Raw genomic sequence first — 15,281 nt, forward strand, 5'->3', positions numbered from 1 at the left:
TTCGAGAGATATCGTTGGAGAAAGAAATGGTAAAAAACAGTTATTTGCGAATATCTTTGAAATAACTCAACCAAACAAATCTAAAATCTGATCAGCTCGAGAACTTAATAAAACACGTCGATTGCCGCCTTAACCATTAAAATCAGTTAATTCGGTCGCGAGATATCGTGGGAGAAAAAAATGCTCAAAAACGTTTTTTTTTCGAAAACAATGGCATATAAAAGTATTTTTGAGCTCGAAGCGCTCGAAAACGTATTCACAACAATGTTTTCGAGCTCCTCGAGTTCAAAAACAGCGGGAAGTTCTAGGGCTGGCCCGCAGGGTCAACCGATAAATAGATTTTTTTTTTTCGAATAACGAACTGACTTTGTGTTTGGATCAAGTACGACTTCTGAGAATAATTGAGTTTATATCGAGTCAAGCCGAAACTGGCAAATTATATTTTGTTTGGTAACCGATTATTTTATATGTGATACCGATCATTTTTATTTTGTTTCGTTCAATATACGACTAATTATTTTTTTTTTTAAATTTGATCAATTATTTAATCGTAATCTTAAATGCCTGACCTTTCCCCGATCCGCCACCCTGAGCCGAATTTTTCGACAATCGTTACCCTTGTAGTAAAAAAATATTGACAACGGGGCCGGTCTCGGCACAATACTGGGCTACCCAGGCTCGGCCTCCATTGGTTGGTCCGAGATCCGACCAACGTTCAAGTGACGAGCCTCAGTTTGCCAGTCTTTGGCCAAGATTTAGCCAATACTTAAGTAACGAGCCTTGGTTTGCCAATCTTGGGCCAAGATTCAGCAAACATTAAATTGACGAGTGTTGGCTTGCCAGTCTCAGGCCAAGATTCAACAGACATTTAATTGACAAGTCTGGGTTTGCCAGTCTTTGGGCAAGGTTCAGCCAATACTCAATTGACCAGTCCGGTTACCTGACCGTTGATCCAAAGACAATTGATCCCCGACAATTGATCCTTGCGACGATTGATCCTCAGACGATTGATCCACGCGACAATATGCATACCGACAATTTATACGCCGACATTTTTTCACTTATTTTATTATTACGCCCTTTTTTCACTAATTTTGTGTGCGTGTAATTCAAAAATCTGTCTATCGGTTGACCCTGCGGGCCAGCCCCAAAACTTCCTGCTCCTTGAGCTCGAAAACATTGTTGTGAATACATTTTCGAGCTCTTCGAGCTCGAAAATACTTTTGTATCCCATTGTTTTCGAAAAAAACCGTTTTTAGCATTTCTTTCTCATATCTCACGAACGAATTGACCGATTTTGATGGTTAAGGCGGCAATCGACGTGGTTTATTGAATTCTAGAGCTGATCAAATTTTGAAAATGTTTGGTTGTGTCGTTTCAAAGATATTCGCAAAAAACCGTTTTTTGTCATTTCTTTCTCCCGCGATATCTCACGAACGAATCAACCGATTTTGATGGTTGAGGCGGCAATCGATGTGTTTTATTGAGTTCTAGAGCTGATTAGATTTTGAAGTCGATCGTTCAAGTCGTATTTGAGAAATCGATAAAAAACTAAAAAAAAAAAAATGTTTTTTCCGTAATTCGCCAATATTTTCGAGTCTACTTGATCAAATGATCTGAAATTTTCAGAAAAGTTGATGGCCAACAAGCTCTTTCGATTGCCGCCTTAACGTTAACTTAAAGTTAAAAGTTATAAAGTTAAAGATGAATTAACTACCTAAGTTCAGTTTAACAAATTAAAAATTCCTAATTGGATACAAGTTTAAAAATCAGTTACATTAACTATTTATATAGTTAATTGAACTAAAAAATATTTATAATAACTATGTATTGGTGTTGTAGTAACTCCGAAAAAATAGTTGAAGGGCTATTTAACTGTCGTTTTATAGTTATATTTACTTGATTTTTCTCTCAGTGTGTTAATGATCACAAACTCTATTAAGATTATAATAATAAAATTTTTTCTTAATTAAATTTATTTGTTTGATCGATGCATGGGCCAAGTCTGGCAACCAGGCTTGGCATGATGTTATCATTTCAGACTTCTACCAAGGCTGGAACAAGGCTAGCTTACAAGTTTGGCCCAGAGTTCTACATAGTTGAACCAAGCCTGGGCCCGGTGTGCTTTTCTGTCTGGGAATTAGATGAAATCTAATTTTTACTCACCTTTAAAACGGTTTACAGGCTTCAATAAATTTTTTTCGATAATTATGACAGATTTTTGATTATCCCGGAAGCGTGCATAGTAAAAAAATTTCAAAATCCGATCAGAAAACTAGACACTTGAAACGATAATTTATTTTTTTTGTTTTTGATGCACGCCCATTTTCTTTCAAGTTACAGCCTGTTAAAAATCACTTAGAGATTTGGAATTTTTTTAATATCCCTTAATTTCTGTGTCTAGTGTATAATGATATTATTTTAATCATAAAATTTCTTATTAAATATTTTAACTCATATATTTTTAACATCGAATAATCAAAAGTAGGCCATGTTAATTGATTTTATTGACTTTTTTTTGCTTTCTCGCATGATTTAAAAATCAAATTTAATTATTGACATTGCAAATGTAATCAAAACTTTGAATAAGTTAATGATACGAATAAAATTTCTGAATCAGGAAAAAATGTGTAAAACTTTACTAGAAAACCAGGAAATATTAGGGAATTTTGAAATCATTTCTTTGTAGCTACTCTGTAAAGTTAATAGTTTGTTGACTAGTTCTTTTGATTTGATGATTACTTAAAAAAGTAAATAAAATGTTTAGTTTTGTTAGAAATTATTTATAAGAGATAATGCTGTAATTTATTATATAAATGATGAATTTTTTCTTTTCTTTTTTTTCGAATGAAGCCAGGTTAAATTGAAGATGAATGAAAACACTAAAACATTACGATTGATTTTTCACATTTGGGGCTTCTATTGACCAATACATGTTTCTATAAATAAATTTAATGCTATATAGATCTATTTAAGTGTCGTGTGATTCAATTTATACCGTAATTTTTTTTTATTTTATCGCAGTAAAATTAAAATCAAATAAATAAAAGTATTCATTTGAACTTTTTTTTATTTATGATTTTAACAAACAATTTATTTACAATATAAAATTTTATTTTATAGATCAAACAAATTAGAATTGAATTTATTTTATCGAATATGTATTATGAATAATTTTGAAAATAAATTTACAAATTTTTTATTATAACAAATAAATGTTTTCTTTGAATATGGATTAAAAAATGAAAAAAAAAATTAACTTTACTTCAAAATGAAATACAATTGTAATTATATGTTATTTACAATTAACATTTAACGGAACGAAATTTGAATATTTCTAATCTACAACAGCGTAATTACATGATAATAACAATAATAACCCTCCGTAGCGAGAGCTAAAAAGGTAAATTTCCGTTCAAGATTTTAATTGAATCAACCGGATGTTTCAGGATAAAGTAGAACATCTAACGACTTGTCAGTCACTTTTTTACAACTTTTATTTTTATATTTATTTTTGTTCGCTCGAAGCGATGGAAAAAAAAATTTTAATCATAGAACAAACTAAGGTTCATTATTTTTTTTTAAAAAGTTCTCGCTACGAAGATTGGAAATTTTCAAAAAACGGTAAGTTATTGGTATCGGTCTGATTTTTGGCAATCAGGTTTTCAACAAATTTGAGGTTTCAATGGTCCTAAAAAGCTATTCTGGCTATTTACGGATGGATGTCCGTGTGCATGTGTGGGAGTAAAATTTTTTCTTCCACTGATATCTTTGAAACGAATCGACTCATTTGACTCTATACTTTCCGACAATCGAACGGTTTCATCAAGACAGAACTGTTTCAATTTTAAAGTCTATCGGTCAAATACTTTCTAAGTTATCAAAGCACGTGTAAATCGGTTGATTTGTTTAAAAAATATCGTCGGACAAAAATTACTACACGGAAAAAACGTGTCTCGAAAATATTTGAATATTTAATACATTTAAGTAAGAAATACTAATCCATTCAATGAATGCATTACTTTTACTATATATTACCAAATGTACAGTAAAACTCGTAAAACAGTCATTAATACTATACTTTTATCTGAAAAATTGCTAAATTATTACTTCTATTACTAATTTATTTGTATTCTTTATTAATCGAACAGCAAATTTTATAAAAAAAATATTAAATTATTACAAAACGTTTATCAATACATTTGACAATACGATTCAACGATTTTTACTCTGTAAAAATATAAACATTAACTAAAAATATGCATTAAATACCCTACAGTATACAAAAATTACAATTTGTTGAGTAATTTTTGTAAACCAGATGAATAGCGTAGTATTAAGTATTGTACAGCAACTAAAAATTACTAAATGGCTTGTAATTTTTCCGAAAAAGATAGATAAAATTAAAAGTTGGTGGGGATAGCATATATAAATATGTATTACAAGTTCAGAAACCTTTGTTCAAAGGAGACATCGGACCGTCAGACATACACGGAGAGAAATGTACCGTAAATATTCCTATTGCGATGAAAACAGTATTGGTGATGTACCTTAAACAACCTAGTAATAATTCCTATGCGGTATAGTAATGAAAATTTGTGTTTGATGGCGCTTCGCATGTACTGTGAAAATATCTGTACGAGCACAGTAAATATTACTGTGCTGCTCTAGAGTATATGAACATTTAAAAAAGTATCTGTGTCTGTTGTGATAAGTTGTAAGTTTTATTTTATTGAGTAATAAATCATAATACTCGTAACCTAATAACTGTATTAATTTTAATTAAGAAATTAAAACATTAATTAAAAAAAAAGGCAAGATATTTACAATCTCGTCAGGATATATAGATTTAAAAAAATAACTCATAATTATTTCCTATCACCTGTTTCACGAAATTTAATAAAAACATTGTAGCCTTAAAAATTTGACACTTCGACTTATTATCTTGACATGAAGATTTTACCGAAATTTATTTAACGAATTTTGTTAAACAGATAACGTAAAAAAACTATAAATAATTTTTTCAAAATACATGTCCCGGCGAATTTATAATTACGTTTTGATTTTTTAAATTATTGCTCGAATTTTTTTTTTAATTAATAAATGAAGTTTCTAAAATAGTTATAAAAATTTATGATCATTAAAAATTTTCAAAAAGTGGGGGGTATCGTCGAAGAATTGTCTTGAGTAATCCACCGCCATAGCTACGACTTATGACTACTTAGCAGCGCTGGCGTCACTGCAGAGAGATAGCAGCTACTCAGCACAATAATTCTTACCGTGCTGTTTAGTAAACTACTCTCATACAGGGAAGGTAAATCTACATAAAGCAAAATAAACTTTACTTGAAAATAATCTCTTGACAACACCGGAGCTCTTCCTATCCGTAACGTAAATCTCACCATACAATATAGTAAAATTTCAGATGCTTATTTTTTTCGTGGACTTAGTACTAGATAGCAAAGTAATATTTACTTAACTTTTTTATCGCAATAGGAGTATTTACGATACATTTCTCTCCGTGTATATTTTGATCATTCATAAAAATATGTATTTCTATCATATACGAAAAATATATTCTGATCGTATATAAAACATATATTTTGTATTGTGTATGGAAAAAAAAACTTTCTTATTCGTATGACTAACTCCAATTAGATTATATCTAAATTTTAATATACTCTTTAAATTGCAGTGAAAATTTTCAAAATTAGTTAATTTGATGCGAATATATATACCCATATACATATACATACACCGAATAAAATATATGCTTAAATATAACAAAAAAAAATATATGGTGCCATATATAATATAAATTATATGCTACCTTATACTTCATTTCATATAAAAATTTTATATTTTTTGAATATAAAAGGAAATATATCAATACAATATATTATAAGGTGAATGTAAATGTATATATAGCTTAATATAAAAAACATATAAGTTACATATATGGAATACATATATTTATTATGTATATAATTTTATATTAAATCGGCGAAAATTTCTATATGATTTTTTATAATATACAATATGATATATCATATATTTTTTTGTTGCAAACATATATGATTTTACATATTTTAACCATATATTGTTTTTTCATATGGGTCCTTTTACAAAATTTCATGAAATTTCATAAAATCTTATGAAAATTATCTTATGGTTTTCAATATAATTTCATGAAATTTTTTCAGATTTATAAAATTTCACGAAAATATTCTTTTCCGTGTTATTATATCGCGTTACAGATGCCATAAGGGCGTATACCTGCAAAATATACCGCTGATAAGCCATAAGGGCGCATAAAAAATTTTATTTTTCGGAAATTGACGTAATCATGTTCTATAAGTATAATAGAGACGAAAAAAATTTAGTGTCCGGAACCATGGTAATTGTGACCTAAAAGTAACGTTCGAATTTAGGAAGATTTTTTTGGTTAGTTGAGTAAAAATTTAAATTTCGAAACAAAAAAAAATTTTTTTTCAAGTACGAAAAAAAACGAAATGTTAAAAAAAGTTTTTTTTTTAGTATTATACTTTTAGAACATAATTATGTCAATTCCTGAAAAAAAAGTGTTTATACGCCCTTATGGCATCTGTAACGCGATATGTTATATACCTCATTATGAAATTATCAGTTCCTCCAAAATGATATAAAATTTCATGAAATTATGTAAAATTTCGTATTAAAGTTAAAAACTCCATATCTCGATAAATATACTATTTATACATTTGCGATTCACGTACGTGGCTCGGCGCAGTGGATACCCGGGAAAAAATGATCAGACCTGACCATGCCTGTTCATGTATGATTAGGCCTGAAATTAGACATGATCAGGCCTGATTATACCTGCCCATGCCTGTTCATGTCTGTTCATGTCTGAAGCGTTGAATACACTCAGGCCTGATCATGCCTGTTCATGTCTGAAGCGTTAAATACAGTCAGGTCTGATCATGCCTGTTCATACCTGTCCATGCCTGTTCATGTCTGAAGCGTTAAATACGCTCATGCCTGATCATACCTGTCCATGCCTGGTCATGTCTGTTTATGCCTGTTCATGTCTGAAGCGTTAAATACGCTCAGGCCTGATCATACCTGTCCATGCCTGTTCATGCCTGGTCATATATGTTCATGTCTGTTCATGGCTGTTCATGTCTGCTCATAGATCTAAAATTTTGTTGACCAAGAATCTATCACGTATAAGATTTTTATTACTTGAAGTTCATACGAAACTTACTTTTCAACTAAATCTCTTAGGTCAGTGGGTAGCGAGTTACACTTTCGAGTGCAAGGTCCACGGTTCAAATCCTGCACACGCTCGAATTTTTATTTTTATAGCAATAATTATATACATGTATAATTGAATATAGTTATACATAATTATATATAATTATATAGGGCCATTTTTTATATATAATTTTTTTACCCGGGTGGGCATGAACAGACATGAACATACCTGATCAAACCTGAACATGCCTGATCAGGCCTGGTCAGACATGGTCATTTTTCATGTCTGATCAGGTCTGATCATTTTTTCCCGGGTAGCAGCAAGGACTTCAAATCGAAAGGACGTAGGTTCGAGCCCAGCAGTCGCCAGGATTTTTTCGTCAATAAAAAATATAATTAGTCTGTCTCAGTAATGCCTTCATCCATTAGATCAATGTGTAAGATCTAATTGCAATTTTTTTTTCATGATCTAAAATTTTTTTCGAAAAATTAATAGTGACTGTAGAATTTTATGAAATTTCATGAAATTTTATAAGGCCATTTTCAGCAAGATTTTATGAAACTATGAATTTTTATAGAATTTTATGAAATTTCATAAAATTTCATGAATTTTGATGAAATTTTATCAGGCCATTTTCAGCATGAAATTTCATGAAATTTCATTATAGTGAAATTTTTTCCCTGGTAGCTAAAATGAATTTGAAAAATTTATTGATTTAAGCTCTTTTAGGCCAGTAGATTATATTGTGTTCGGATCAAAAAAATAAAAATTTCAATAAAACTAGTTATATTAGCTAAATAACAATTTTTTATAATAAATTTGAAGTCCATGGGATTATGAAGGTGCGGAAATAGTATGTTTGTCCTTAAAGTCTTTTTTTTTTAATAAAAAAAAGAAACAAAAATTTTTTACAAGCTTCTTTTGGAAGGGAGCCGTCGTGCCCCAGAGAAAAAAAAATTTTGTATTAAGTTTTGGTAAATCCTTAATGGATTTGCTTAAAGTAGGACCAAATTAGGTTGACCTAGAGATTAAAAGCCTTAAAAAATTATTATCGACTTGAGGGGGCCGTCGTGCCCCACCCTCCCCTACATACATATATAAAATTTTTAACGAATGGTATTTTTGAAACCTACTCAACCGTTTATGATAGGTTGTGACAAAATTCATTGAAAAATCGACCATGAGGACAAATACAATAGCTAGATTTTAGAAAAATCTACATAAAAAAAAATCTAAAAAATATCATTCGGTATTCTATTTCATCACGGATACTAACATGCTCAGTTTTCTCTACAAAAGAATAGTATGGACATATAAAAATAATAATATTAATAATGCACATAATAAAAATATTTGAAATGACTTGAGCAACGAAAGTATTATCAAATAGAGAGAGTCGTCTGCATTAACACTAATTAATTTCACTAAAATTTTGAGACGGTATATATCAGTAATATATAAGATACTCGGTGTGATAGCACTAGATGGACTATACTAGACATCATTGACCTGACTACTAAGCCAGACTGTCGTATTATGTACCTATCTACTACGTAATGACTCTTCATATTTTATTATTCAACAGACAAGTAAGTAGAACAACCGTTAAATATCCACAAAATTATATGTCAAATGTCATAGAAATTTATCTCACATTTATATAGTATAACCTTGATTTTAAATTCATAAATTGTGAATTATTAAACTACACAGAAAAAAAAAAATTTTTTTTTTTTAAACTACCAGAAAAAATTCAATCAAAGGGAACCACTAGTGTGACCGTTTGATAAAAAGATGATTTTTGGGAATTTTTTTTGAAGAAAACTACCGCATGGAATGTTTTAACGTTTTAAAGATATATTTGTGGATATATAATCAATACAAAATTAAATTTTTGGTCCCAAAAATTCAAAATTCAGTCAGTTATTCACAATCTCCCAATTTTTCAAAAAACAAATTCCCCCACTGCAGTGATAGCGAGCTTCACACCCAAGTCAAAATCTGAAATGTGGTTTTAGCCTAGATACCCTCAATTCTTGTGTTAACAAGCCTGTCTCTCACAGTTGGACTGTAATTTTGATCTCCCTGCCCTCAAAGTAGCATTGGGAGGGTAAAATCATACTTCCAAAGTAATTTTAGAACTGTAATTCTATCCTCCATTGCCTAAAATTTAATTTAAGACAGCATTTTGTTGGACTTATAAATTTTTCAACTTTTGTCATTAAATTTTTCTAAGTCCAAAATAAAATTGTAAAATTATTCTGGACTTAAAAAATTTTTCAATTCTTTAAAATCCATTGAATTTTTCTAAGTCCCAAATTTTTTCTTATATATGTTTATTTTATCCTGACGGTTTTGAAATTTCAATTAAATGAATATTTATTTTATCCAATCGATATTCAAATATTTTCTTAATAATAACTATTTTTAATTAATAGTTTAAGTGTTTCCAAAGTTCGAAAAAAAGAAAAAAATATGTCTACTATGGTCTAAATAAACTATTGACCACACTTTTACAAATCAAAAAAAAATTATGTTCAGATAAAAATTATGAATATACGTTGACTTTTTAGAAAAAGTAATTAACTCATCAATTAGAGTAAAGTAATTGACTCATCAAATTTATTTTGTTTGATTTAATAACTTTTGATAAATTAAAATAAATAGATATCTAGAACGATGGCTTAGTTAAAATATGCATTATTTATTGTTAATATATTTTAATACAATTAATTTATTCAAGCTCTTCAGTATTAATTGGCACATCAGTTATAATAAACATACGATCACCAATTTCCATTGAAATACAAATTGATGTTAGAATCGATTCTGACATCAATTTTTTTTTATCTTTTGCTAGCGTGATTGTTTATACTTGTTTTATCTTTATACTATAAATTAATTTCCAAATATTTGTAACGTTTTTTATTTAAAAATTCGCGACTATGGCAGCCATTTTAATCTTATAGTTGGTGTTCCCTTCGATGGCCTTACCTACCAACGAAGATCCGATAAGGATCTCTTCCACAATTCAAAAGTAGGTTTTGGAGGGTATTTTACATTCCTGCCGACTGTAAATTCACCCTAGATTTGGTAAAAGCGGATAAAGCTCCCAAAGTTAGGTCTGATTTACAGTTCTGCTCAATAGCTTGCCTTATTGATCGAATGTGATTTTACCCTCAATACCCTCATATAACCATGATTTCAGCCTCAATGACGTAATTTAGAATATGGAGGGCAAATCCACATTTCAAATTTTGACTCGGGAATATCTTTTACATTACCGACAACATTATTTTATAATTAATCCGAATGAATTTCAATTAAAAGTTTAATTGCATTTCTAATTGTAATTGGTTCTTAATTACTTCTGTTTAATTTATATTAGAAAAAAATTTTAAATAATATGTCAATCTGAATTTTCTTTCACATTTTTTTCTCATCAAAACAAGTTAATTTTAAATGAATTTCTAGTTAATGTCTTAGTTCATTTTAATTATAAATTTCAAAATTTAATAATTTCGGTTTATATTTAATTTTTTATAAATATTCTAATTGTAAAAACGGTTTTTTTCAGAAAAATGGCATTCAAAAGTATTTATGAGCTCTAAGAGCTTGAAAATGCATGCACAACAATGTTTTCGAGCTCCTCGAGCTCGGAAACAGTGAGAAGTTTTGGGGCTGGCCCGCAGGATCAACCGATAGACAGATTTTTTTTAAATAGGAATGCGCTAGTGGGATATCTTGGGGATTTCCCTATTGGGGCATAGCTGGGACTGCCCAATAAGGGCCCAATAGGTCTTTGCGTTACATCTCTTTGTGCGGTCCCAATAGGGCAATCCCATAAGGACTCAATAGGTCTCACACAAAAATTTCTAGTCGGGTAGAAGAGATTAAAGTAATAAATTGATATTAAAAGATTAAAAAGACAATATTTTAATAATTACTAAGTAAATAAAGTGATGGATAAAAAAATTTGTCGATTTATGAAAATATTGAAAGCAAAATTAATAATATTTATAACAACTTATTCTAAATCGAAACTTTACCAAAATAACCTAAATAGCCTAATATATATTATAATTCTTGTAAATAATTGTTAAATTATTATTATTATTGACTTCAACAAAATTATGTAATTTGATTTAATTTATAATAGCTTTAAATGACTTTAAAATAATGATTGTATACCTAATTTTAAATATATTCTATACATAATTTATATTATAATTGAACTAAATTTTTTATGTAACCAATTATATAGATAATTATATAGATAAAAGATATGCGTCTGATGATGTTAATTAAACATTAACGAAACGTTACCCGCAAAAATAAGAAAATGATATCAATTAAGCAGATCAGTAAAGCCGTTGTTTCTTCATTTAAATAATAATAATAATAATAATAATAATAATAATAATAATAATAATAATAATAATAATAATAATAATAATAATAATAATAATAATAATAATTATTATTATTATTATTATTATTATTATTATTATTATTATTATTATTATTATTATTATTATTATTATTATTATTATTATTATAATTATAATAATAATTATATAATAATGAAACAATATTTAATTAATTAAACGAACAATATTTATAATTTTAAACAAAAAGCAAATATATACTGATAATAAAAGCTTACAGAGTTAAAATTTATAATCCAGGACTAGGGTAAATGACCTACTTACTAACCGTGTTCTAGTTACTGAGCTTCTTCCGATATAACACTATTATCAATTATTTACGACAAATTTTGCAAAATAATTAACCACTATTTTAAATTTGACAGCCAACACCATTCATTAATGACATTAAAAATTAGTATATAGTAGTTAAAAAAAAAAAAAAACAAATCAATATCTTATGAATAATGCTTAATATTTTTTATTAAAAGTGATTAATTAACAAAATTTCAATGAAAACTTGGAATTTAATATTACGTCAAGTAAAAAATCTAAGTGGTCTTATAATTGATTTCAATAACTTATTAGAATTATTAAGTGAGTTTATAATAGGTAGAGATTGATATTGAAATTAATTTTAAAATAAAAATTATTTAAGCAATTTGAATTGATGAAAATTAATTTAATAAATTAAAATAAGTATAAAGTGGATATCTGAGTCAGACACTGGGGAAACTGACCGAATCATCGACACGAGTAACTCAATGCACTTCAATATCGTTATCAACAAACTCGTGAGTGAGATAGTAATAAAAAGAAAGGGGTGGGGCTTTGGCTATAGCTCTAGGGCATATCGAGAATAGACGCGAAAGAAGAGTTGTTACAGGGCGAGGTCGTGGTGGCATGAAAAAAGGCGGTACACCGCGGATCATTCTGGCTTAGAACGTTGAAGTGATGAAGAAAAATTACCGTGTAAAAAAAAAAAAAAAAGAAATGAAATAGAACAAGTTTTATATATCGGCATTAGTACTGCAAAAATAAAAAAAATTCTACGAGATGAGGAATACTCAACTGGCATTAGTTGAGTTTTAGACGTACGAGAAGTAAGGGTGTGGGATCAAAGCACTTTACTGTTTTTTTTTATTTATTTTTCAGCCAGACTCTCCTCGGGGTTCCGATTACTAGGGCAGGGCGAAGAAGGTGCACTCGGGTTGTACGCGTGGGTGAAACGAGCTCCCTAAACGCTATATCGATCTCGGCTCCGATGCGTTCACCTGTCGCCCTTTTCGTCAGTGAATATTGCATGACCCTCATCAACTTTTTACGCACTTAATTATTTATTTTATTTATTTAATCAGTTTTAAAAAGCACTGTCGAAGAAACAAAAAATTTAATTAAGTATTTTTTTAACATTTGACTTTTAAAGTCGACAGATATTTTAATTATCCGTTTGATTTATTTGCTATTTATTTTTTAACACTCATCAAACCCTCATCTGTGACACTGTCGCGACTCCATCAGTTCGTTAACTCACAGATAAACACAGAAGATCATCAAAATCAATCAATGTCTACTTTATTTATTTACTTTATTTTATTTATTATTTTTTAAAAGATATTTAACCTTATGGTCGCTATTAGTAGCAGTTACCTCAATTTTAAAAATTAACTGGTCGTCATTGACATGATTATGTGAATAAAAATAATAATAGATGTAATTGAGATTTATTATTGTAAAACATATGTGTTAAAATGGATGCCAACGACTCCCGAAATCGCATCTATCGTAGGTGCACCGCATTCACTCGAGCGACGACGCCCAAGAAGAGAGGGAGGTAGTGACGGAGGTGAGGGTACTAAAGAGCACTGACGCAAAAATACAGTTTACAAAAAAAAATCTGTATGAAAAAAAAAAAAAAAGTTTATCATTCAAATGAAAAATTTCATTCTACGACTTGGGTCTCTCATATACATAAACACGAAATACAAAAGTTTCATTTACTTATTTGTAAAATTAAAAAAAAAAAAATAAAATAATAATAATAAACATTAAGATAGAGTACCGTGATATTGATAACTTTCTGAGCACAATAAAATAGATGAAATTGAATTGAAAACTTACGGTCGACGACATCCGCGAGATCTAACCCGTGGCATACCGTTATACTAATGTACAATAACATAGAAAAAGCGCAATAGTGAGTAGGGATAAAGAGAAGAAAGTGAACGAGCCAATGGGGATAAGGACAAGGGTGGAGCGCTAAGCCATCATCAGAAACGCAATGTAAGTGATCGTCGCAACTTAATGACACAAATCCACAATTAAATTTTTATATAAGAAAAAGTGACAATAAATCACACTGCTCTTGACTCACAATTATTACACTCAGTTGAATAAATAAGCTAATATAAAATTTAAAAAGTAAGATATTTAATGAAATTGTATATAAAGAAAATAAAAATAATTAATAAAATAAAATAATAAAAACTCACTCACCGTCAAGCTTCACTTTTGATCTTTAGCCGTTTACTCTTTATTCGTTAGTTCACTCGCTTGCGCGCCGGTTTCGCGCGAATTTATCCAGAGCGTATCCATGGATACTGCGAGAGAGACGATCAGGGCAGTCCTGGATCTCAACAGCGCCCCTATCCAAAAATGTCAATATCCCTTTTCTGTGATGCGCCCGTGCGCCGTATCTTCGTCGGTTTTTCCTTTTTTTTGAACGGTTTTAAATTTTAACACAATTCTAACAGCACATTTATTATTATTTATATTATTATTATTGTTATTATCACTATTAATTTATATTATTGTTTAAATTTTAATTAGAAATAAATATTTAAACCTCTTTATAATATTAAAACAAAGAAAACAATAAAATAAAAAATGATTATGTTTGTTGTTTTAAATATTATTTTAGTATAAAGTAAAGTTTAGAAGGTTATAATACGAGATTGTAACGTCGGTCCAGATGCGATACCCGACGTACTTTTTCGGGGGTGGTTTTGCCGTGAGAACGAGGTAGTTATACGTTTCTCTACAGAGAAGAGAAGTAACCATGACGATAGACGATCGATCTGGGACTTGCGCGCTTCCGCGTTTACCGAGAAAAAAAAATATATCTATAGATATATTGATGTATGTATGTTAGTATATATGTTTGTATGAGTGTAGATTGAGGGGTTGAAAGAGAAGGAAGAAGCGCAGATATTACCAGAGATGTAACACGAAAAAAAGACAGTATGAGGGAGAACGTAGAGGACATTGGAAGTAAAAGAGAAGAGGTGAGTGAATCTCGAGTCATCTATGTCATCTTTTCCCTCTTCGTCATCCTTTATTCTCTTCACTCGTTATTCTATTCTATTACATCAAGTTTATTCTCGAGTAAGCTTCAATGAGTAATCAACATTATGCAACTGCAGCAAGTTGTTGTTGATTAAAAAATGCGATATGATATGATATGATACGATTCAACTAACAACGATCAGAAATATATATATATATATATATATATATATATATATATATATATATATATATGTATATTAGGGTGGTTCTTATTTTGGACATTTTCGAATTTTTATGCTCCCAGAGGCTTATGTGGTTCGAAATAAATA

General features: G+C 29.4%; 1 protein-coding gene across 7 annotated transcripts in view; it reads right to left on the reverse strand.

The window, feature by feature from the left end:
* The window catches only part of LOC130677493 (protein still life, isoform SIF type 1), a 149,877-nt gene extending 135,283 nt beyond the window's left edge, over window positions 1-14,594 (reverse strand). For 5 of the 7 annotated variants that reach the window (XM_057484513.1, XM_057484645.1, XM_057484586.1 and 2 more), the window contains exon 1: window positions 14,161-14,594. The gene's annotated coding sequence lies outside the window, so the exon portion shown is untranslated. Of the gene's footprint in view, window positions 1-11,953; window positions 12,045-14,160 lie in introns of those variants that run through there. The other 2 variants (XM_057484718.1, XM_057484381.1) reach the window with 2 other exon arrangements.
* Between the last annotated feature and the right edge of the window lie 687 nt (window positions 14,595-15,281).

This window comes from Microplitis mediator, chromosome 1 (assembly GCF_029852145.1).
Source record: "Microplitis mediator isolate UGA2020A chromosome 1, iyMicMedi2.1, whole genome shotgun sequence".
NCBI lineage: Eukaryota > Metazoa > Arthropoda > Insecta > Hymenoptera > Braconidae > Microplitis > Microplitis mediator.